This window comes from Felis catus, chromosome A3 (genome assembly GCF_018350175.1).
Source record: "Felis catus isolate Fca126 chromosome A3, F.catus_Fca126_mat1.0, whole genome shotgun sequence".
NCBI classification, from domain to species: domain Eukaryota; kingdom Metazoa; phylum Chordata; class Mammalia; order Carnivora; family Felidae; genus Felis; species Felis catus.
The window spans coordinates 30,818,042-30,842,493 of record NC_058370.1 but is presented as its reverse complement, the minus strand read 5'-3'; the positions used below and the strand labels follow the sequence as shown (position 1 = coordinate 30,842,493).

The window sequence follows — 24,452 nt, the reverse complement described above, 5'->3', positions numbered from 1 at the left end:
GCCCTCTGGCAAAAAATGGCCGGGGTTTGCCCATTGACTTGCCTCGGTGCTGAAGAAAGAGCTGACGGGGTCTCAGGCTGTTGTCCACATCAGTCATTACCGGGAACTGGTACTGACCCCAGTAGCTTGCGGGAAATTAGTGCGGTGAGGAGAGGTCATCTGGATGCAAACAGGAGATGCCAGACCAATGAGTGAGATGCTGTTGCCAAGCCCAATCTCAGTCCCTCCCAGGCTGAGCCAGGCCCGGCGACTGGGGCTACAGTCTGAACGGTCATGGGGCTACAGGCCCTTGAAAGAGGTTCAGCCGTTCTCTCAACCTGGCCCCTGACACTTCACTGCCCACTTCTCAGCTCCTGTCAGGGATGAGGTCAGGGAGTCCCCTTGCCTGACCTCACAGTGATCCCCTAGCTGGCATGCTCCTCTCAGCCCCCTCCCTGCCACTCTCTAGGGGCCACAGGCATGTTCCTGGATCTCCTCCAAGCCCTACAGGGCCCATGGGAGGCTGGAGCAGGGCTGGGCAGGGAAATCTCAGGGCCTTTCAACACAACCAAGCCTCGCCATCATTTTTACTTAGTCATGACCTCTCCCTGGAGGTGCAGGCCACTCTCCGAGGAGGGCTTGGCCTCCTCCCCAGCTCACGGCAAGGTGTTCCCATCCGCTCTGGAGTTTCCAAACCTGTCCCATCCGGTACACACATCCCCCACCCCCAGTATTTTGACCAAGAGGGAAACAAGGGAGCAAGTCTGGACTCTTCAGTTCTCATCCCCCCACCCATAGCTCCTTTCCTGGAGCCCAGAAAGGGTCCTGCCCCTGCCTTCGCCACCGTGTGACATGAAGTGCATGTCCCCACACCATGACTTCCAGTGGGACACCACTGAGTTTTCCCAATACTTTAAGAGAAACTTAGTGGAGCTTAGAAGGCCCTTTCACATATCCACAAAGCCCAGCTCTGGCAAGCACAAATCCTTGCCTTCTGCCATTCTCGTTCTGAAGGGGGCTTCCTTGAGAGCTCTTCCTGCTTCCTGAGCATCAACCACTGAACGCTAACTCCTTTGTCTCCCTCTGGGTCCTGTTTCATCCATGAATCATAACAAGTTGAGGCCCTGGGAACGACAAGAACTGTCAGCAACAAGGAGTGCATCCTTGAGTGTCGAGGGTTAACATCAGATCTGGATCTGCTCGGAAGTGACCTTGACCTCCCGCTTCCCACCGCCTGGTTTCCTGGAACCACATAGTAAACATGAAACATTGTACACGGGCTTGCAGGCTTTGGGCCTCCTTGACTCACACAGGATGAAAAGCCAATGGAGAGCAAAAGCTGTGGTTTCTGTGTCAAGGTGACCCGCAAGCACCTTGGCTCCCACTGTGGCAGCCGTACACACCCCCTGTGGTCAAGGAGGCCAGAGAAGCTGGGAGCTTGGGGGGCTGCTGGCCCTCCTGATATGGAGATGTTGGGTATCCTTTGTCTCCATTCCTCTATCCTTCTATGAAGATAAGCCTACTGGTCAGGGTTCTCCAGAGAAACAGAACACACAGGATGTGTGTATACATAATAGAGAGAGATTTATTTTAAGGAATTGGCTCATGTGATTGTGGAGGAATGATGAGTCCAAAATCCGATGGGGGAGGCTGACAGGCTGGAGACTCAAGGAAGAGTTACGGTTCGACTCCCAAGGCAGTCTGCTGGCAGAATTCCTTCTTGCTCGGTGGAGGTCAGTCTTTGTCCTATTAAGGCCTTCAAGTGATTGGATGAGGCCCACCCACATGGAGGGCAATGTGCTTTACTCCAATTCCACTGATTTAAATGTTGATCTCATGGAAAAAACACCTTCACAAGAGCATTCAGAATGTTTGGCCAAATATCGAAGCACGTTGCACAAAAAACTGACCATCATACTAAGTAACCATAGTAAACATAAGGCGATTGATTGCATCTCGAAGCTTCTATTATGACCATAATCGTAACCCACAACTACTGTCTAAGTGCAATCACTGATGTTTCTCTAAGTGCCATTCTGCTCCAAGGGTCTGTGAAAGGCACATTGGCCCAAGAGGGGACCATTTTTTCCCCACCTGACCACTGGCATCTACAGCCCTGTCTGCAACTATGCAGGGAGACTTTCCCCTACTCTTTCCTTGGCTGCTTTCCTTGCAGACCACACAACAGCCAAGCTTGGGGATGGGCACCCAGCATCGTGCTGACTGCCCAAGAGTCACCCCTTGGCTGACCTGGTCCTTGGAAGGCCCTGGAAGAAGGTCCGCTACTCACGAAGACAAACAATGCTCAACTGTGGTCTTTTTTTTTTTTTTTCAAACTTAAGGTCTATTTATTTGAGAGAGAGTAAAAGAGAGTGAGCAGGGAAGAGGCAGAGAGAGAAGGAGACACAGGATCCAAAGCAGGCTCCAGGCTCTGAGTGGTCAGCACAGAGCCCGATGCGGGGCTTGAACTCATGAACCATGAGATCATGACCTGAGCTGAAGTTGGAGGCATAACCGACTGAGCCACCCAGGCGCCCTTCAACTGTGGTCTTAAAAACGAACATCCCCTCTCATGATGCACAAGACTTTATAGTTTGCAAAGCATTTTCACATCCACTATCAATTTGAGCCTTCCCAAAGCATGCGAGAAAAGTCTTGATTCTGGCCTCTGCTGCTGCCTGAGGCAGTCAAAGATGGAGCTTTCCAGATTTCCTCCGCCGGCTGACCCAGGGGCTGCCCTAACATGTCTCACTTGCTCACCCTGGCACAGACATGTGGGGGATCCGGGGGAGGCTCAGAGATGGCAGGCTTCAAGAACCCCTCCAGCTCCGAGTCCCTCAGCCTCAAAGATACGTCAGGCTGCCAGCCCAGTCCTGAAGACAGAGAAGCAAGCCATACCCTGGCACTCCATCAGCCACTGAGTCCCCAAAAGGCCAGGATGTCTGGTCTGGCTTACAGCCTTGAAAAATGGACTCAGCTCGTGTTATCAAGAAAGCCGGCAAACGGCCCCGGGAAGTTATAAAAGCCCTTCAGCCTCTCATCTGGCAAGACAGCGTCTGGAAGCCCCGGGTTCTCTGTCTGCTGAGCCCCATCCAAGCCCAGTGGACAGGGTAGCACAGACACAGCTGTGGTTGTGTGTGCCTGTGCGTGTGTGAGTGTGTGTGCAGCTGTGCACATAGACATATATATTTGTATTTGTGAATAAGCATGCGCATGTGGATAAGTATGTGTGTGGATAAGTAGGTACCAGGTGTGGGGAAAGGGGGGCCACGAGGCCAACGTCAAGCACATTTGAGTTGAAAACCCAGCCGGAGTTACTGATAAAGAAAGGAGAGGGCCGGGGCGCCCAGGTCATGATCTCGTGGCTCAAGAGTTCTAGCCCCACCTCGGGCTCTGCGCTGACAGCTGAGAGCCTGGAGCCTGCTTTGGATTCTGTGTCTCCCTCTCTATCTGCCCTTCCCCCGCTTGCACTCTGTCTCTCTCTCTCAAAAATAAATAAAGATTAAAAAAATAATAATAATAAAAAAAGAAAGTAGAGAGCCAAGCCCTCAGCAAGACCCATAGTTCACAGGGAAGCCTGTGGTCCCTGCCCTTGGAGAATATGTCTCTGGAGGAAATAGACACACAGCAAACACTCAGATCCTAGGACGCTGTGGGGACTGTTTTAGTTCAGAACCAGAGCCAAGGCAATGAGAGAACTTCCCCATGCAAGACCGTGCATGTGGCCCCAGAACTGGATGGACGTGGGGGAGGCTCTTCTGCCCTCCAGGGACCTCAGACTACTGCCGGGGCAGCCCCCAACACAGCAAACAGACCAGCGATCAAGAGCACCAAAGGGCCCCAACCAGGTGCTACATGAGAGAGGAAACAAGCTGTGTGAGGTCTGGAGAAGCAGGGACACGGCTGGCCGGAAGGGCTGGCCAGCAGCGTCCATGGGCTCAGTGCCACAAGGGGTAGGTAAGTGGTCAGGGCACGGACAGCCACTCTTAGTGAGCAGCGGTGACTGTCAGAAGCCCAGGTACTTGGCCCCCACCTCTCTGCTTCTCATCAGTCCCAACCTGGCAGGAAACATCATAAGCCCAGAGGCGGGTCTGCCCTTAACATTTGTGAAGAGGTGAGAGGAGATGACAAAGGGAGGCTCCTAACACACAGCCCACACCCCTCTCACGGCAGCCCTGCACCACACAGGGCCTTGCCTGCACATGTGTGGACAACTAAGCCTTCCAGTCCAACCTCTGCCCATAACCCCGCCTCCCTGGTCATGCTTGCCAATGGCACGGGCTAACCTTGGCACGACAGACCCAGAGAAGATGGCCACACGGGACACAGTGGCAGGATGAGGCCATTTTCTTTTCTTTCTTTTTGTATTCTCAAGTTAGTTAATATACAGTGTAGTCTTGGCTTCAGGAGGAGAACCCAGTGATTCACCTCGTACATATGACACCCAGTGCTCATGCCAACAAATGCCCTCCTTAATGCCTGTCACCCATTTAACCCACCGCCCCCATCAACTCTCAGTTTGTTCTCTGTATTTAAGAGTCTCTTATGGTTTGCCTCCCTCTCTGTTTTTATTTTATTTTTCCTTCCCTTACCCTGTGTTCATCTGCTAAGTTTCTCAAATTCCACATATGAGTTAAATCATATGATATCTTTCTATGATATTTAGCTTAGCATAATACCCTCTGATTCCATCCACATTGTTGCAAATGGCAAGATTTCATTCTTTTTCATCACCGAGTAATATTCCATTGTATATATATATATATACACCACGTCTTCTTTATCCATTCATCCGTTGATGGACATTTGGGCTCTTTCCATACTTTGGCTATTGTTGATAGTGCTGCTATAAACATGGGGGTGCATGTGCCCCTTCGAATCAGTATTTTTGTAGCCTTTGAATAAATTGCTAGTTGTGTAATTGCTGGGTCGCAGGGTAGTTCTATTTTTAATTTTTTGAGGCACCTCCATACTGTTTTCCAGAGCAGCTGCACCAGTTTGCATTCCCACCAACAGTGCAAGAGGGTTCCCGTTTCTCCACATCCTCGCCAACATCTGTTTCCCGAGTTGTCGATTTTAGCCACTCAGACCAGTGCAAGGTGGTCTCTCATTGTGGTTTTGATTTGTATTTCCCTGATAATAAACACTATTGGGCATCTTTTCATGTGTCTGTCGGCCATCTGGATGTTTTCTTTGGAGAAGTGTCTATTCATGTCTTCTGCCCATTTCTTCACTGGATTATTTGTATTTCGGATATTGAGTTTGGTAAGTTCTTTATAGATTTTGGATACTAACCCTTTACGGATGTGGACATTTCAATAGAAGATTCCAAAGTCCTGCTTACCCTGAGTGTGGCCTGGAAGTAAGGGAGGTGACAGGGTGTCAGGAACCCCTAGTGAGCAGGGGTTTTCTAAAGCAGGACTGCCCAAAGCATGGTCTGCAAAGCAGACCCAGCCCTAGAGCCGCACTCTGCACTCTGACTAGGTTAGCATAGAAATCGAAGAAGCATTTAGGAAGCTTGTAGCAACTTGACCACCTGATTTTGCCTTTTGAATCTAATTAAACAAAAACTGGGGCTTTGTTTTGTGCGTTTTTCTTTAACATTTCGCTTCTCTAGTAATTCATTTTTATTGTAGTTTACAAAAGCATTGGTCCACAGCAGATTGGGAGATTTAAAATCTGGTCCTTCAGAACAGACAGTCTGAAAAGCTCTGCTCTGCAGCACCGAACAAGGTCAGAGACCCCGAGTGCCCAGGTCTAAGGGTCACACTTCCTAGAAGTTATGTCTGGGGAATAGGCAGCCCAGTCTCTCTGCGGGGTATGCGGAGGCTGGCCCCAATCAGCCAGTCCTTCAGAGTGAAGGCAGCAGGGCCCTCCGGAAAAGACCACCGTGAATAAAGGCTCTCACGGTGGGGATTGGAAAATTTCCTGCAGATGACATCTGTGCTACACACAGGAGTCCCAATACTTGAGTCTCTGCTGAGCCATTTGCCAGGTGGACAATCCTGACCCAAGGCACCTTCCCTCTCTGAGCCTGTTTCCTCATCTGCAAAATGGTATGAGTATTAAAACAGGATAAAGCATCTGAAACCCTCAACCCACTCAGCATATGAGGTGTTAGGAGGCTGTGAACTCAGAACCAGCTATTCCTGCTGTGCTCACACCCAGGATGGCAGGAGAGACCCTGGGTGGGGGAGTAGACATCAATAGGCCAGACCTGGATCCATATGCCCTCTACCTAGGAACTTGATCTCTGGTGGCCCTCACTCCCACGAGTCTCCTGGACCCCTACAGTCACAGGGCCTGCTAGCAACTCTGCAGGGAACACTTCCACCCAGTGAGGCCTGAGTCATTGCTCCTGTGGGCCCCCAGAGAGGGATGAGGGTTAGCAGGAACCTAGGATCCCGGTAGGAATACAGACACTTAATGGTTCCCATATGGTGAGCTCAGAAGCAACAAATACTAGACATATTACTCAGCCCCCACAAGGTCCCGTACCCAGAGATGGCGAGAAGGGGCAGGGCTGAACTGGTGAGAGTGTAAACTTGGAGGTCAGAAGATCTGGGGTCCAGTTCTGATGACATCTTTCACAAGCTGTGTGACTTCTAGCTAATACTATGGAGGATTCATCTTGGGTCAGGTTTTCCAGAAGCAGAGCCTGAAACAGGGATACGGGTGTGCAAAGGTTATTGGGTGGAGAGAGGGGTTCTCAGGTAAAAGAAAGTAAGGGACACAGGGTAGAGCAGGGGATGGAGCTTAATTGGGCTGTGGTCTCAGCTGGAATCTAGCTTCAGAAGCCTGACCACATGTGGAGCTCTGGAGTACAGATGGCACCACAGAGTTGTCCCTCCCAGAAACAAGGAGGCTGAGCGGTTACACCCCCAAATCAGTAAGTCATTGACCAAAGTCATTACACCCCATATCAGTAAGTATAACCAGGTGTGGTTATACTCTCCCAGGCTTCTTCCACAGGGCAGCTCCCATCAGCCAAGAGAAGATTGGCTCCCATCATTCTCCCAGAGAAGATTCCAGAGGTAAGCCCTCAGTAACCAATGCATGTAGCTACTGGGGGAGGGTCCCGTGTCCTGGGCACCAATAATATCTACTACAGAGTTGTTGTTGGAATTAGTGAGATCGTTGACATGAGTACAGCCGTGTCCACACACACACGACACTCAATAATGCCAGTTACATTGCGTCACAAGATCACAATTCTAATACTGGCTGTGCAATATTGCTAATGCTCAATATTGCCAATATTGGCAAACACACTCTCATGGTACCTTTGCCAAGTCCTTTTACCACCCCATTCCTCTTAGCCTAAAGCACCCTATCAAGGGGAAGGGGTCTCCTGGTTGTTCTCTAAGGTTCCTTCCAACTCTCAAGTTCAGAATTCCAGGTTCTATGCACTTCTGGGTTAAAGACCCTGTTTTAGATCCTCTTAATCTCCCAGATTTAGTATACCAAGAAATATAGTGAAAAACTTCTGGTAATACAGGAGGTTTCACAGAATGCCACCCACCCCAACCTACTTGCCCCAAATTCCCTACGTCCTCGCTGGCCACCCATGTTGTCTAATTTTCCATCATTCCAAAGGGTTTCACTCTTTTTGTAAGGCCTGGCCCCTCCACGTTTACTTATATTTCCAATGCCCTTGAGAGGGGTAGTATATTTAGTATGTGATGGCTCAATGATTTAAAAAATAAGCTGAAAGTTGCGGTCAATGGGCTCCTCCACAACTGGAGGGTCCTGGGAACTAGTTGAGAGGGAATCAAAGAGGGTGGAAGTTCTGTTGACAGTGGTGTCCAGGACGAGTGTCTGTGGCAGAATACGAATCGTGGAGCATTCTCAGCTCTATTCCCACCACTTACACCCTCCCCATAGCAGTCCCGCTCTGCTGGACCCCCAGGCAGTCCTGGCCTCTTCTTCTTTCCTTCCCATCTTTTCCCACACACCAAAACTTATCTCTCCCATGTCCCCTCTCCCAACCACGCAAGGTTCTTTGCTCTCTGCCAACGACTGAAGGTGAATGAGCAGATTGGTTAACCCAAGACATGACATGATCAGCAGCAGAGGGCAGTAACGGGACCCTGGGCACCGAACTGGGGGTTACACTCGGACTCTGTTCCCTCCCCTGCGCTATTTGTAACCACGGTCAGTTGCATATATGAACAGAAGTTTTTCCCCTCCCTGTGCCTCCACCCTTACAAAGTGACTTTGCTGCTCCTTCCCTCAAGAGGCGAAGTCTCCCTCCACTCCTTGTACCTGAGCTTGGCCAGGTGATTTCCTCTAAATAATAAGACAAAGGTGATGCCAGCAGTGACTTGAAGAGAGCTGGGGTGGGGGGGGGATTGCTTCTCTTGCTGCTCTCAGGAAACCTACAGCCACCATCCTACGAGCAAGCCTGGGCTAGCCTTCTAGAGGAAGAGAGACCACATAGTTCAGTGACCCCATCATGCCAGCCAACAGCCAGCCAATCACCAGTCACGTGAGGGAGGCCACCAAACCTCAGCTGACTGCAGACTCACAAGTAAGTTAAGCAAGATCAACAGAACTGGCCAGCCAAAACTACTGACTCACAGAGATCATGAACTAAGTACATGGTGTTATTTTAATACACTACGTTTGGGGGTGGCTTGTAACGTGCCAGTAGCTGACTGATACAATAACACACTTGCATGGTCAGTCAGAGAGGCAGAGAAGCAAGGGACCGAGTCCTTGGACTGGACTTTACATTTCTCTCTTTGTTGTACCACAGTCTTGGTTGAGTCATCAGACACACACAGACACACACACACACACACACACACACACACACACTGAGACTCAGTTTCCTCATCTTTGAAATGGAGACAGGGTAACTGTCCCTCTTGGGGTTGTATTGCTTCTTCTTACGCAGCCCCAGAGCATTGCTCATCCTCAGTCTTCCAGGTTTCCTGCACTCAGAACAGAAATCCCTCCCTCCCTCACCCCCACTGAACCCCAGGGGACTCCAAGAGAATGTGTGACTTCCACCACAGCCCCAGCATCCACCCTTCGTGGTCAATCTGAGAAGGGTCAGAGGGGCTTGGTATCTGGTGGGTGCGAGTGTGGGAACAGTTTCTAGAAAAATTTATGAAAAGCAAAACACAAGCTTCTCCCCTGGGAAAGTAAGAAGGAAACACTCAGCTCCAGTTGAAAGACAAATTTTTGAAGAAGGAAAGTTTATTTAGAGAATAACCAAGCCCCTAAATCAACAAGCTGTGGCCTTATCTCTGAGCATGTGGGTCATTATGATTCTCTCTGCTCTGCTGACCACTCTGGGCCAGGCTGGACCTTGGGGCAGAGCCCTTGGGCCCAAGGTGGCCGAGGAGGCAGAGCCCTGGGGACTGAGCCTTGGGTCCAGTCATGTGCTGAGAGCCAGAGTTGGGGAAGAAGAAGTGCCAGCAAGTGGGACGCTGCAGGCTGCCCTATTGGCTTTTATTTTTAAAACTCCTTATCATTTCTCTGGAGATTTGTTTTTTTTACTGCCTCGGGCTGCGTGCTGAAGGAGGTCCAGGCTGTGTGCCACTATCATCCTTCTGTGTCCCCTGGGGTCCCCACCCCACACATTATTGTTCTGTGAAGACAGAGAGACCATATGCACTATGCTAGTTTTCAGGAGGTTTTTAGGACTGGCCGAATGCAGGCAAGACTCTTTGAAGCAAACCTTATATCTGACAAGTCGGTAGACTCCAACAGTAGACTCAAGGTAATTATTCCATTTTCTGAACGATTTGCAGCTTGACCAAAGGACCAGACATTTCTTTTCTTTCATGGGATGTGACTGAGAGCCTCTTACTTGGCATTAGAGACCTTACCGAAACTAATCTACTCTTTGGAGACTACCTTGGGATCAAAAGCAAGGATCTCGATTGGCAGCAGCATGGAAGGACGCCACCTGGAAGGCACCTGGGGTCCACATGTGGCCCACGTCCAGGAACAAGTGTCGTGGGCTCTGACAAGGGCCTTCCAACTCTAAATCTCTTGCCAACCTGCTCCCCAAACTACCTTCTCCAGGGCCCATAGCCTTTCCTGAGACTTGTCATCTTACTGACAGGGAAGAATTCCTCTCTTACTTGGATCTCCCTAGGTGCAAACCCCAAGGCAAGGAAAATTATTCCGGAAAATAGTGTTTGGGGGACAGGGTGGGGAAATGACGTGGGGAAGGGAAGAGAAAGCAGTCAATATCGTTTATTATTACTTATGTTGAATATGAACACGAATATATCTATATACTACACAAATATTAAAAGCAATGGTCCAATCCCTCTCTATCCCACCTGTTGAAGAGAGAGATTCATTCTAGAGCACAAGGCAGGGGAGGGGGGAGGCAGTGAAGGCAGAAATGCCACTTCGATGCAGGGGAAAGATCACTAGACTAGGAGACAAGGGTCCTGGTTCCAGTCCTGGCTCTACCATTGGCTTGTTTGATATTCTTTCTGGACCTCAGTGTCCTCATAGGCGAAATGAATTAGATGAGAACCACTTGGTCTTTCAATATTCTGCAAACATACTCTATTAGCCAGGAGGCAGTTGCAGAAACTGAAAACTACTTGAACTGTACTAAGCAAAAGTAGATTTAATGCAAGACACTAGGGATTTAGAGAACTTTCGGGAGGCTGAAACCACACAGCTGAACTAGCTCAGCAGAGGAGCTGTTTCTGATGCCACACACATAGGACCACAACACCTCACTGGCACGGGGCATCACAGGTCCCCGGCGCAGTGCTTGTTCTAGAGTAAGGGCATACTCTGCAGACCTCCACAAGAAAAAAACACATGGATGCCCTGATCCCTGCCCCTCAACACCCATGAAGTTAGCGAACAGACACTGGAACGCACTGCAGAAAACCCCAGCATCTCAGTGGCCAAAGCCTGCTAGCCAGAACAACCAATGGAAGCGGCAGAAAGTTGGCCTCTGTTTCAATCTCGTTCAGAACCCTAGCTTCCGGGGAGTCTGGCAAATGTGGGTTTTGATTTTCTAGCCCCTCCATATAAAAAGGGCACTAGAAGGAAGTTGACATGGATGGTGAGCCCAAGGCACTCTATCCCCCCAGGTGCTCTGGGCCCGCACAGCTGCGCGGCACACCTGAGCTTCAAAGAGGTGTTGGACATAGCCCTGTCCCCAAGAAGCTTATAGTCCAACTGTGTAGCCTAAAAGTGCAATACAATGGTGCTGTTACCAGTTAAAAGTCAGTACCAAAAGATGTGGGGGAAGAGAGGCAGGAAAGGACTCGAGGCAAGGGGGTAGACAGTTGCTTCCAGGATTTCAAGAAAAAGTGCAGAGAGGAAAAAACGTGACTCCTGGAAGGTCAATTAGGGAGAGAAGCAATCTACGGGGAAGGAGAGCGGACACACAGGCACAGATGGACAAGTAGTCATTTGAGAAACAGCTGTGTGAGATGCAGGGCCAAGGCAGGAGGTGCACAGGGTAGGGGGACTGGCCACACAGGTGAGGAAAGGTGGACCCAGCAAGGGTTGCAAGCCATGCAGAAGACCTTCGAGGGCGTGGGACACCAGTGAAAGATTTTAAGCAGAAAAGAAATATGGGTACAACCAGTCTGGTAATCTGGATCCCTGTAAAGAGAAACCGCAATTCTAGAAATCCAAAAGACTGGACCAGGAGATTCAGGGAAAGACAGACTAAGAATAGAGGGACAGGAATGCAGAGTGGGAAAAATCACAAGGAACTGACTTCTGGTCCGAAGTGAGCTTCTGCAGGCACAGCTGTGCTTAGTGCTTCATGTAGCTGCGTCAGGGTGAGAGGCCACAGGTCAAAGTCAGTGACCAATGCAGTTTCACTAAGCAAGAATATTCTCAGTGACTTGTCCCTTCATGGAAACCCTGCCTTACCCAAAATGGATGCAAAGTTCTAGAGGTGAGGAGTGAATTGGGGAAGAGAGAGCATGAGCGAGGGGAGACAAAGAGAAGGGAAGAAAAACAAAAGTCTGTGACTAGGTGTATTCCCAAACCATGCTGACTAGTACTAGGATGTAGTCCCAGATCACAGCCTAGCCCACGTGCCTTCTTTGAGAGCTGAACTTGGCCCCTCAAATCCTGAGTGGTTCTCTGCAATCTCCTGGGACTTGCACAAAGACCTTTCTCAGTGACTTTCACCCCCAGTCTTTGGGAAGCTTATTTCCATCCGTGAAGAAAGAGAACTGTGCCTCCCTCCTCCGCCTCCCCCATCCATTGCCCAGGAACCTTTGTCCTTTCTTCACCAAACACTTCTCCAAATTCACGAGGAGAACAAATGTGCTCTCCTGGGAGCAGCATCTGAGATGGAGATTGGGTGCACATAATCTAGCGGAGGAGGGACCTCAGGAGAATGGGAATGAGAAAAGCAAATGGGGCAGAGGACAGAGCTGAGCAAGGATGTGCTCTCAGCTGGAGTCTAGCATAGAGCTCTGGGCATGAATGGCACCACAGAGCAGACATACTTTGAGGTAAGAGGGCCAGTCTTTTGTATCGTGTCAATTGTTGGCTAAAAGCTGCCCTTCCCCAGCAGGGGACATGTAACCTCCAAGAGGAGATAGTTCCCACTCAGCTGAGGGAAATTCTAGGGAGAAAGAGCCCCTTGTGAGCCTTCAGCAGCCAACACAACCACTCCACAGCAATGGAGAAACCATACCCCCTCCTGGCAAAGGGAATCTGGACAGGGCACCAACAGCATCCAGTGCAGGTGAAATGCTCATTTGGTCAAGCTCACTGCACTGGATCCTTTTCTCCTCACCATGCCTGTCTTCTAGGAGACTCCCTGTAAAAAGTCAAAAGAGCCCTGACCTTGAGGAGAACAAGTGAAGAGTACAAGTGGCCCCACGGGTCTCTTTCACGTGGCTATGGGTACGCCATGAATCCAAGCAAGTCTTCTGGAACACAACTTCTCCCACCTTCCACTCTCTGGCTCAGCCCAGGTCTCAGGAACCTGTACCCCCCACAAATAACTGGTCCACAGAAGAGTTCACTAAACTCGTTCTGTGGTCCCACAGGTATTCAGCTTGGCTACCCCTAAGCACTGGGAGAGATGTTCCTTCCAAGTTGAGAGAGCTCTCTCAGCTCTACATGAGCATAGTTCTGGCTAAGCTGCAAAGTACATGAGCTGCTTCTCCAATTCATGATATGATATAGAACACCTTCTTTCACATTGTCTTAATTAATCATTCAAGACCTATTAGTAGAAGTCCAACATCTCTCTGTCAAGCAGGCCCCTCCTTGCAAATTTTCTCAGGAACTTGGAGCCTGAATCAGTTTGAAGAGGGTTCATTCTTGCTTCCAAATGCCAACAGGAGAGAGAACTGGAGTCTCGCCAACTTCTGGGGCTGTAACTTCTTATTTTTTGTCAGTGTCCAAGACAGGTCCTTTGCATCCTTGTCCATGGCTGATGGACTTCCCTGGCCCAGATGCACGGAAGGCCTCATGTTTGGCATCCAAGGCTGCAACCATATTAGTTTGCAGCCCATGCTCACTCACCAGATCCCAGAGATGACGGCTATGATAGAAGACTCCCACCTCCACACACGTTGGACAGAGCAGGTTCTCCCTCACCAACCCCTTGGTCTTCATACCAAGCCCCATCCTCAGCTTAGTGAACTCCACTTCTAGAACCTCATGGCTCCTCCCAGCCCCTGGGCTTGGTCCACCCCAACAGGTTTCCGTAACTTGGCATCTCCAGGAACAGACATTGAAATCTTTGTCCTGAGACCCTTATGCAAATAAGTTCTTCTAGTAACCTAGAGCTCTGCATAATGGGAGAAAGTTTCCCTCAGCTCCACAAAACAAAAGACTTAGGACAGGTACTCTGGAGTCCTCTTGTATGTTATTCATTCAATGTTCTGGTTCTTCCCTCCCTCTGGCTCAAAATAGAATTGCACTTCTCTGCCCTCTTGTGGTGCAGGTGGGACATGTGATCAGTTCTGGCCAATAAGGTATAAATATAAGTGACACATATCACCAGGGCTGGCTACATAATTTATAGGGCCCAGTGCAAAATAAAAGCGTGGGGCCCTGGTTTTTAAATTCTTAAGGTTTTCAAGATGGCGACAGCAGAGCATTAAACCAAGCACGGAGCCCTTCTGAGCCTGGGGGGCCCTGTACACAGCTTACATGCCCATGAAACTGGCTTTACTTGCCACTTGCAAATTGGAGCGTTTAATTACCTACATGAAACACTCCAGAGGTCTTTCTTCTCCTCCAGAAGACGAGGAACATTTGAGATTGTGGCTGCTTCATCAACCTGAGTCCCTGACAGCTACCAGGAGCAGAGCTCCTCCCCCACAACCCATAATGGACAGGTGGCATAGCAATAAATAAGCCTTTTTGTGGAGTTGTTTGCTATTGCAACATAGGTATCCCATCCTGATTGAGGCACACCCTAACCCAAGACAATAGCTCTCTACTAGGCATATATTTACCCCTGTAACACTGCCACTCATTCACCCTTTCTAAGCCCAAAACGATAACTTTCTCTCCCATCCTGTCAATCTCATGAACAGCTAGCTCCTTCACTGGATGAAAATCTGTACCTGGTTATGAACCACTTGCATAACTTTTCCAGGGCGTCTGACCCTGGGTAAGCCCTCAGGAACTGGAATTCTAGAGATTCTAAATATTTTGAAGTTTTCCATCAAAACTCCTTGGACTCTTGTACTCCACATTATAAATGCCAACACAAAAGATCCTAAACAAAAAGCATTAACTCACAGAACTGGAAGTGCAGAGGGAAGGTAAGCTCTGGCTCCGTTTCTTAGAGATTCTCTCAGCTCCGCCCTCCTCTGAGGGGAGCTTGTTCTCGGGCTCCGTTCTCAAAGTGGCAAAATGGTGCCCAGCAGAAATGGGCAGTGCGTTGCTTTGTTCAAAATAGTGGAGAACACAATGAACCTTTCATTTAACCTTAAAAGTCCTTCTCTTCAGCCTCATTTGACCCAGCTAGGTCATGTATCCGTTCCTGGACCAATAACAATGGTGAGGGGAATGCCAAGTGCTGATTGTTTCATTCATCAACGTTTATTGAGCATTTGTTCTAATTCTAAGTTCTATGATGACAGGAGCTTAAATATGGCCTCTGGAAATATATATTGAGAGAGGTGGGATGGGCTTTCCATAAGTGGCTTCGACCAGTCAGAACTGTCCCACCTCCTTCTGTCCTCGGCTGGGCTGAGATGTGCTTTCTTTACCTGCATGGATTGGGGGAGTGGGAGTAGGGGGCAGGCTCCCAGCACAATGTTGGGGTTCTGCCAGAGAATGGAAGAGGGAGTGGATATTGGGTAGACAACCAACTATGACTGCTCTAGTCCTTTTTCTGAAAAGATTTAGCTTGTGAAGCACATTAAGACCTAATTTTGCAGTAAAACAGGCTTCTGCATAAATTGCAAACAGAAATGTCAATAGTGCAAACTCTTTTGCAATATTTTCACAGTATGTAGGAAAAGCTATAAAAATTTTATATCTAAGGGATTTTATATTAAATGATTCCAAATCCCCAAATTTGTTAACCAGTTGCCATAGCTCTCCCCCCATCTCTCTCAGATCAAAGTCAAACTCCCCCCCCCCCGCCCCACCCCGTCACCCCTCCTCTCTTCCTTTCTGCCTTGTCCCTTAAACAATCTCTTCAGATCTCCCAATTCCTTCAAGGTTTGGCCATGACACCAACCTCAAGATCCAGGGCTCTTGCCCTCATTCCCAAAGGGATCACTTAGTGATCCTAATTGTTTCATTGTGGAACTAATGCCCACTCATTATAGAAAATATGAAAAGATAGAACATTCTGGGCCCACGGGTAGCTCTATTGGTTAAGCGTCCAACTCTTGATTTTGGCTCAGGTCATGATCTCCTGGTTTGTGGGACCAAGCCCTACATTGGGGTCCGGGCTGACAGTGTGGAGCCTGCTCGGGGTGCTCTCCCCCATTCTCTCTCTGCCCCTCCCCAGCTCACCTGCATGTGTGCACACACGCTCCCTCTCTCTCCCTCATTATAAGTAAATAAACTTTAAAAAAAATACATAGAATAGTCAGATGAATAAAAATAATCATCCACACCCAGAAAATATTTTGGTCTCTCTCCTTTCAGTCTTACTTTTATGTATTTTTATGCTGTTGAGATCATGGTGCATCTATAACTTTATGTTTTGTCTTTTACTCCTATGCAACATTTATGCAATATAACATGCCCCATATTTACAAAATCTTTATAAAGATCTTAGAGTTTAATGATAATCTGTCCTCAAACAGCCTGTAGTTCATTCAGTCTCCGTTTCCCTTGAGCATTTACTTTGTTTCCAGTTTGCTGCTACTATAAAGATTACAATCATTTCAAGCAAGAGCCTTTTACCAAATGGCTCGATTTGACATCGATTCCCAGACATGGAATGACTACATCATTAGATATAAAATTTTTACAGCTTTCCCCCCACGTGTTGTGAAAATGTCGCCTAAGAGGTCGCACTGTTGACATTCCTGTTTACAATGTATGCGAAAAGCTGTTTTACTGCAGGCATTAGCTTCCAGTAGCTTCCCGTTGCTGCTGTAACAAATTACCACACACTCAGGGGCTGAGAGAAACACAAATGTGTTCCCTTTTGGTTCTGGAGGCCAGAAGTCCAAAATCAGTTTCAATGGAATCAAGTCGAGGTGTCAGCGGGGCTGGAAGCTCTAAGGAAAAACCCGCTTCATTGCTTTTTCCAGCTTTATGAGGCCACTTACAGCCCATGGCTTGTGACCCCTTCCTTGAATTACAATCCCTTGCCCCTATTATCACATCTCCCACTTCTCTTCTACAGACAACTCTTTCTGCTCCCATCTTATAAAGATACTTATGATTACCCTTAATTCCCACCTAGATAATCCAGGATAATTTCAAACTCCTTAGTTTAATGACATTTGCAACATCCCTTTTGCTCTATAAAATAACATTCAAGGCTTCCAGAGATTCGGGCATGGACATCTTTGGAGGTCACTCCTCAGCCTACTCAGTACACTCTTGCCCACATCAGGTATTCCTGTTTTTCCTTTACTTTGGACTAATTTGATGTGTGGGACATTAAAATATCAATGATGAGTGAATTTACCTTTTATTATTTTAGTAATTTAAACTTCCTCTCTTATGACTTGTCTGCTTCTTCATGTATCTGTTGAGATATTAAAACTATGCTTACCAAATTCAAAATTATTTTTACATATTAAGAACATCAACCTTTGGGGGCACCTGGGTGGCTCAGTCAGTTAAGCATCCGACTTTGGCTCCGGTCATGATCTCACAGTTTGTGGGTTCGAGCCCCACATCGGGCTCTGTGCTGACAGCTCAGAGCCCAGAACCTGCTTCAGATTCTGTCTGTCTGTCTGTCTCTCTCTGCCCTTCTCTCGCTCATGCTCTGTCTCTCAAAAATAAATAATATGTTTTAAAAAGCTTCTTAATTAAAAAAAAGAGGGGCGCCTTGGTGGCTCAGTCGGTTGAGCGTCCGGCTTTGGCTCAGGTCATGATCTCACAGTTTGTGGGTTCGAGCTTCGCATCAGGCTCTGTGCTGACAGCTTAGAGCCTGGAGCCTGCTTCTGATTCTGTGTCTCCCTCTCTCTCTGCTCCTCCCCCACTCATGCTCTGTCTCTCTCTCTCTCTCTCTCCAAAAATAGATAAAAACATTAAAAATTTTTTTTTAAAAAAAGAACATCAACCTTTGGTTTGGTGTGTGTATTGCCAGTACTTTAATGTTTGTATGTTTTCAGCAACTATTTTTTCTTTTATATCTCTTTTGCAATTTGTGTTTGATTTACAGAGAGGAAAGTTTTCTCTGGCGGGGGGGGGGTATAGTTCTATGAGTTTCAACAAACGCACAGAGTTAATTGAACTGCCCTCTCTCTTGATATTGGTAATATGTATACTTTTCTGTTACTATTTTGATTTCTGTTTAATTATGATGGGGTGGGAGCAGGATGGACTACCAACAGAAATTTTTAATGTTATCTAATAAAATTTGTAACTTTTATGATTTCTTCCAACTTTTTAAACCTTATTAGTATTCCCCATCTAGAGATTTCCTCATGTTTTTACAGTCTTTTTTATATTATAGTTGGTTCTTTAATCCATTGAAATTTATTTTGCTGTACAGTAAGATGAGACTCTAAATTGATTTTTTCCCCGAAGTTGTAAAGCTATTGTCCCAGTACCATTTATTGAATAATCCATTTCTTCCCTACTGTTCTATGAGTCTTCCCCAGGGAGTCATTTAAAGGCACAATTTGAGGAGGCTAAATAAACTCTTACAGTTTTTTTAAAAACTGAATTTTCTTGCTCGGAAACACAAAAGAAATCTATGCTAAGTTTAAAAACTTTTATTATTAATTGTTAACATATCTTGGATTCCCAAACCAAAAATAAATTAAAAGTAGTTGTTGTTTTAAGTCATTAGTTTTGTCTTCAGCTCTATAGTGGAGCTAAAGTGAAAACTGACAGGTTTACCCAACCACCTGGTTATCTGTGGGGTCTCAAAAAACTTCTACGTAAAATTTTGTACTTGGAGATGGATGGGCGGAAAAAATTTGTACTTGGTACACACACTTGGTGTATGTACGCACATGTGTGTGTGTCTGTGTGTGCGTGTGTATATAGTGTTTGTTTAAGTCCTTGCTCCCCAGACTTTGATTTCCCCAACCAGCAGCATCAACCTCAACTGACAGCTTTTAGCAAGTCAGGATCTCAGGCCCCGCCCCAACTTACTGAATGGGGATGTGCATTTAAAAAAAAATTTTTTTTTAATGTTTATTATTTATTTTTGAGAGCGAGACAGAGACAGAGTGTGAGCGGGGGAGGGGCAGAGACCGAGAAGGAGACACAGAAGCTGAAGCAGGCTCCAGGCTCTGAGCTGCCAGCACAGAGCCCAACACAGGGCTTGAACTCATGAACCACGAGATCATGACCTGAGCTGAAGTCAGACACTCAACCAACTGAGCCAGCCAGGTGCCCTGGGGATGTGCATTTTAACAAGATCCCCGGGTGACCCATGAGCAGGTTAAAGTCTGAGAAGCACGGGCTTCAGCATGTGCTCAATTACTGCTTGATTTGGCTAGGGCTTTCATTTTGATAAATTCTATCTGCAAAGCATGGTCTTTTAACCACAGCAAACGAACAGAGACCCACCCAGGTAACTCCGTTCAAGGGCACCAAGAAGCATCAAGGCAGCTCCACGGGCTCAGTTGTGTGGTTCTTCCCTCAACCTGAAGAGTTCCCTGGTCATCACTCCTGTTCTCTACCATGAATGTGACTCAGCCACTGGCCTATCTTCTTACTTTCCCCCCGGATACATATTGGCCGGTTCTTTCTATAACTTCCAGACAAAATTCCATAAAGGGATTGTCTGATTGCCTAATGATTGGCTTTACTCCAGGAAGCAGAACGTTCATGCCAGGCTCTCTCATGGCCAGCCTGGGTATTATCTACCCTGGGGCCCCTTCCTGATCACCAAGGGTGATACGATTTCCCTTAGAAGGGCCCATGGGTGTGGAATGCCCAATATTGTCACACATGCTTTTCTTACACTTTAAAGAAGGAAGCACTGTGGTCCCTCACAGTCTGAGATCCGAGCTCTGTGCCTGAAGATGAACGGAATTTGTTAAAACATTCGTAACTTCTCCCCAAGGCACTTGGTGTGTGATTGGGTAGAGACTTAACTGTCCCTAAAGTCAGGAGTTGCTATCCCACCCATATTTATTTTTGTATTTGAGTATAGTTGACACACAATGTTACATTAACTAACGTACAGGTGTACAACATACTGATTCAACAAGTTTATACACTGTGCTATGTTCACCACAAACGTACCTACCGTCTATCCCAATACGTTGCTATCATGATATCGTTGACTATATTCCTTGTGCTGTGTCTTTTATTCCCATAACTTATTCATTCCATAACTGGAAGCCCCTATCTCCCATTGTTCTTCACCCACTTTGCCCAACCCTCACCCCTCCCCCCTCTGGTAACCATCGGTTGCCCGTAAATCAAGATCACAGTCTTGCCCACAACTTGCTCATCATTTGACCACTAAAACAAACCAGATATTGAGTTTTCATCTACTTCTTTTGCCCTGGTATTTCTCTCCTGGCCCGGTGTGTTTGGTTCTTAAGCCCAGTACCTGGGCTCTCCTATCTTCACCCCACATGTAGGTTAATGTCTCAACTACTCTGAGCTGCTTCCATATCAAGGACCCAAGAGCGAGCTTTCCAGGTGGCTGGGGAGGGCAGAAGCTGATACTTCCAAGGGCTCATCTCAGGCCTGGCCTCTCCATGCCAGCCTTCAGAAGTCATTTTGGCCAAATAGGACACAAGGGCTAGTGACCATTTACTGAGCACCTGCCAAGCTGAGGGAGAGACAGGAGGAGATCTAGTCCTTACCCTTGGAGAGCTCACCATCTGCTATGAAGGTAAACCAACTTACAGCAAAGAGAAAAGCGATTCGACAAAGAGGAGTTTTTACTCAAAAGTAGTAAGAGAGGAGAGGCCAGGTAGTCTGGCCAGAGTGTTCACCTTAACATCATAACACCCCCAAGTGTTCGTTCATTCATTTTGTACACTAGCTCATTCATTCAGCAAACGTGTGGAGCGCTCGGTGTCATTTAAATCCTCATGCTCCTGAGAGGCAGACAGTATTATCAGCACTTTACCGATGAGGAAACTGAAGCCCAGAGAGGCAAAAGGGACTTGCCCAAGGCCACATGGCTCACAGGTGATAGGGCTGGGATTCACGCTGGGGGCTGCTGCCTGATTCCCGAGCTCCCACTCTCAGATGGTGTGCCGTCGGCTCCTTACCCGGGGCTGGGACTCAAAATAGCAGGGAAGGAGGGTGCTCCTGGAAGAGGGTGGTGTCAGGAAGCTTGCTGTTGGAAAAATGGGAGATGTATTCTCCAGATAGATTAAGAGGAGCATGTGCTGCCTCCTATACAAGAATCTGGAAGGTGATAGACATTGGGGCTACTCAGAGAGATCCAAAGGGTAAATGGCAACCAGACAAGGACAGAGGAGCCAGAGGGCCTCAGAGAGACCTCAGAATCCTTGCCTTTCCCAGTATTACAAAGGCACATGAGCCTTTGCCCATACACCCCAATCCATGTAAGGAAGAAGAGGCAGGGTAGCTGAGGGTGGAAGCAATTTTATCCCGAAGATCCCAGGCATTAGTTAAAGGGAACTGGATAAGATATTGTATCACAGTAAGTTCTAAAACTGGGGGTGGGGAGGGTCACCTGAGTGGCTCAGTCAGTTAAGCGTCCAACTTCGGCTCAGGTCATATCTCATGGTTCCCGAGTACGAGCCCTGGCATCAGGCTTGCTGCTGTCAGCATGGAGCCTGCTTGGGATCCTCTGTCTCCCTCTCTCTCTGCCCCTCCCTGCTCATGCTCTCTTTCTCTCTCAAAAATAAATAAACCCTTAAAAAGAAAAAGAGTAGGGGTGCCTGGGTGGCTCAGTTGGTTGAGCATCCAACTCCAACTCAGATCATGATCTCATGGTTTGTGGGTTCAAGCCCTGCGTCGGGCTCTGTGCTGACTTCTCAGAGCCTGGAGCCTGCTTTGGATTCTGTGCCTCCCTCTTCCTCTGCCGCCTCCCCACTCATGCTCTGTCTCTCTATCTCTCTCTCAAAAATAAATAAACATTAAAAAAATTTTTGAATTAAAAATAAAACCGGGGGTGGGGAGACCAGCTCCCTTCGACCAATACTGAGTGTGTGGGGGTTCGGATAAGAAAACAGCCGAGAAACTAAAGACACCCCACATTTTCCCTGATAAGTGAGTTGCTGGCAAGTGTCTTATAAATCTGCCACACACACAGCACGGTCACATCTGCGGAGGTTGGTCTCTAACATAAGGTAAAATCATATCCAGTGTTTTGAAATACCTTAAAAATCCCTTCAAAGACCACCATCCTGGCAATCAGCCTGGTCAAACTCCGGAACATAAAGCTGATCGTACAATTGATCGCTGGAATGAAAATGCACATCTTGAAACCTCACGCTAACCGTCGAGCGGCTGGACCCTGGGAGGGGTCGTGAGGATCCGAAGGTCAGTGCAGCCCAGCAGAGCAAGCGTTCCCGCTGCGACAGGGAACACAGTCACGGAAGGAGGGGGAAGTGACACGCCGGTCATGTGTGTGACGTCTTCATAGGAGATAAGCCCAGAGGTCCTGGAACTGAGACAGCAGCCCACGGGCTGAGAATAAAGTGTCCTTGCAAGGAAGCTTCTGCTCCTACGGACATTTATAAATAAGTTCAACAGCCATCTGCCTTAACTGCTTTGACCAACCCGCTGCCTGATCAAGAAGGCGGGAAACAAGAGGTCCAGCCTACGCTTCTCCAAGCCCACACGTCACAGCTAATTTCCACCTCCCCACTGCAGCCATGCCAGTGTGCCTGCAGCACTGATTCCAGCAGTAAACATCGCCTGATGTCCTCCCCTGGAACTAAGGTGCTGGAGGCCCACATCTGACACTTGAAAGGAAAGCAGAGCTGAAACATGATGACCGTCTTCCACAAATATGAGTCATGGCCTTCTCCCTTCATCCGTGTTTCTAATAAAGTCTTGCTGAAGGAAGAGCGAATTGTGGAAGGCATCAGGGAAAGGGAATCTGCCAGTGACTAATCAGACTCCTCAGTTCTACCTGTAGGGATTCTGGAAGCAGGATGGGCTCCACTGGACTGTGAAAATCCCTGGTGGCTCAGGTGTAATTCGGCCCAAAGAAAAATACTGGATTACCATTAATCTGAGTAGGTAAGGACTACGGATTAATTTAAATACTAACGATGCATGGTCTCACTTGTGCTCCCATACCAGGCAATAAATCTTGCCATCCTAATTCTCATTATACCATTGTGTTATTTCTGTAGATCAAGGCTCAGGAGCAGCCCTGGGAGCCCCACATTTTCTCAAGCTTGAAATTCATTCATCAACGTGGATGGAACTGGAGAGTGTTATGCTAAGTGAAGTAAGTCATACAGAGAAAGACAGATACCATATGGTTTCACTCTTATGTGGATCCTGAGAAACTTAACAGAAGACCATGGGGAAGGGGAAGGGGAAAAAAAAAAAGTTAGAGAGGGAGGGAGACAAACCATAAGAGACTCTTAAAAACTGAGAACAATCTGAGGGTTGATGGGGGTGGGAAGGAAGGGAGGGTGGGTGATGGGCATTGAGGAGGGCACGTGTTGGGATGAGCACTGGGTGTTGTATGGAAACCAATTTGACAATAAATTTCATATTAAAAAATAATAAAAAAATAAAAAGTTCTTATTTGGAAAAAAAAAGAAATTCATTCACTTATTCAACAAATATTCTATGTATCCTATGTGCACCGGGGTTACAGTACCCAACAAAAACAACAAATCCCTCGATCTTAAGAAGTTGATATACTGTTAGGGGAAAACGATCGATAAACCAAATATTTTCAGTGTATATATATTTAATATGTCAAGTGGGTGAATAAGGCACTAGAGACTGCTAGTAGGGGATGCTACTTTATATGAATGGTCAAAGAAAGTCACTCCGAGTAAGGATCCCAAATAAATGAGGAATGAGTCAGGCTGAAATCTGAGGGAAAACTTTCCAGGCAGAGGGAATAACAAGGCCAAAGGCCCTGAGGTGTGACCTTTCCTGGCAGGTTCAGAAAACAGCAAGAGGGGAGTGTGGCTGGATCAGAGTGAGCAAAGAGAAGAACAGTAGAAGCTCAGGTCAGAGTGGTGATGAACGCCTGCCTTGTTCATCATAGAAAGGCTTCATATTTTACTCTGAATGAGATAAGGAGCCTTCAGTAGCTTTTGAGCAAAGAAGAATTTACATACGGATGTGACCTACACTTTTAGAAAGATAAATCTGCTTCTAGTATGGAAAATGAGGTTGGCAATAGTGAGACCTGTGGGAAAAGCAATTGCACTCATCAAGACCAGAGAAGACAGTAGTTCAAGCCAGGGTGGTGGCAGTGGAGAAAGTAAGAGCTGCTCAGATGTTGGAAATGTCATGAAAGTTGAGCCAATAAGTTTTGCCACCATGCTGGACTTGGAGGATTAGAGAAAGCGGGGGATCGAAGATAACTTTAAGATCAATCTAGACTTCAGTTTTTAAGAATGGCCAATATTTATTTACTCCAATTTCCAAAGAGCTCTGGAGAAGGCTGGCCAGTCCAGCAAGCTTTCCAGCAGGAAAGAAACAATCAGAACCGAGCTTGGGCCAACGGCCTGGTGGTAGCACCCAATAAGAAGAGTCCTCTGGAGGGAGGTAGAGCTCAAGAAGGTATGGCTTCAGCAGCGTGGGACATGGTTGTGAGGTGAGAGACCTGGTCACTTCCATAGTTTTCCACACCTTCCCTAAAACTGCCAAACTATCAAAATGTTGTGTGTGATAAGATTTCTGTGACTATGGGCTTTGTGCCCAGTCTGTTGTTGGGAATTTGAAGAAATTGGCAGGAAGTCTCTGGACTCTCAGGAGCC

At 47.5% G+C, this 24,452-nt stretch overlaps 2 long non-coding RNA genes across 2 annotated transcripts in view; both read right to left on the bottom strand.

The window, feature by feature from the left end:
- LOC109498065 overlaps positions 1 to 24,452 on the bottom strand; it is a 79,156-nt gene that overhangs the window by 13,103 nt on the left and 41,601 nt on the right. The gene's annotated exons all lie outside the window — the stretch shown is intronic.
- On the bottom strand, positions 43 to 15,478 carry LOC123384354. The gene is made up of 3 exons (XR_006595335.1): positions 14,701 to 15,478; positions 6,478 to 6,637; positions 43 to 159 (listed from the first exon to the last, which is right to left on the bottom strand). It is a non-coding gene; the product is annotated as an uncharacterized LOC123384354 (long non-coding RNA).